Source organism: Larimichthys crocea, chromosome XXI (assembly GCF_000972845.2).
Source record: "Larimichthys crocea isolate SSNF chromosome XXI, L_crocea_2.0, whole genome shotgun sequence".
Taxonomy (NCBI): domain Eukaryota; kingdom Metazoa; phylum Chordata; class Actinopteri; family Sciaenidae; genus Larimichthys; species Larimichthys crocea.
In genome coordinates, this window is record NC_040031.1 from 8,222,847 (window position 1) to 8,223,727 (window position 881).

General features: G+C 34.4%; 1 long non-coding RNA gene across 1 annotated transcript; it reads right to left on the reverse strand.

Moving 5' to 3' along the window:
• On the reverse strand, positions 1 to 613 carry LOC113744149 (uncharacterized). Its single transcript, XR_003461306.1, has 3 exons — positions 536 to 613; positions 353 to 384; positions 1 to 57 (listed from the first exon to the last, which is right to left on the reverse strand). It is a non-coding gene; the product is annotated as an uncharacterized LOC113744149 (long non-coding RNA).
• Between the last annotated feature and the right edge of the window lie 268 nt (positions 614 to 881).

Below are 881 nucleotides of genomic sequence, written 5' to 3' on the forward strand. Positions count from 1 at the left end.
CAGCTTTGCCATAAACGGCCATCTCTGCGTCGGTACTCATGGTGCCGGCTTGTTTGTCTGTTGTAAAATCACAAAGGATCTGCTATTTAAGGCTGAATTCCATATAGACACACAGAAACCTGAACTTGAAATTTTGCTGAACACTGAAATTTTGCAGACACTAAAGCCCTGTTGTTGTTTTGTTGCAGGGTAGTTATTCAGTCTTTGTCAGCTTTAGCTGGTACTGAGAATAAATACTGCAGTGTAGTTTTGTCAAAAATGAATAACTTAAGCCATTCCTTGACTGACTAATAGTTTGCATATGTATTCAACACTGATAAAGAAAAATAAAAACAGTTTAAGGTTTCCTTACTTGACCCCCTTTCTGTCAAGCGTATTCACCACCTGTTCAAAGCAGATTTAATTAGATTAGATTGAGAAACACAAATTAGGTCAAATGTTTCTGTCAACATTTAGATTAGCATAAACATGAATTGTTAAGCTAAATCATAACTTTAACATGATTTGTCTAAAGTATAAGAGGACATAGTTTTACCACCAGCTGGATCTCACAGGTCTCCTATCACACACTGCTGTTTACTCAAGGACTCCTTATATTGAACTGGATTTGCTAACACAGCCAATCTAAATATGGAATGCATGCCAAATGTGGGAATGGAGACAGTGATAGTGGATATCAGATAAAACACATGATGTAATTATAACCAGGACTTGAGTTCTGCTTCATCAGTACTGCAATCAAAGTTTATTTTGGGCTTTTGAACACCATGTTTGACAGACTATACACAAATATAAAAAGACATCAGTGTTTTCTAAATTAATTAATTCAGTTTAATTTGATTAATTATAATAAATAATTAAAAACATATCCCTTTGATTGT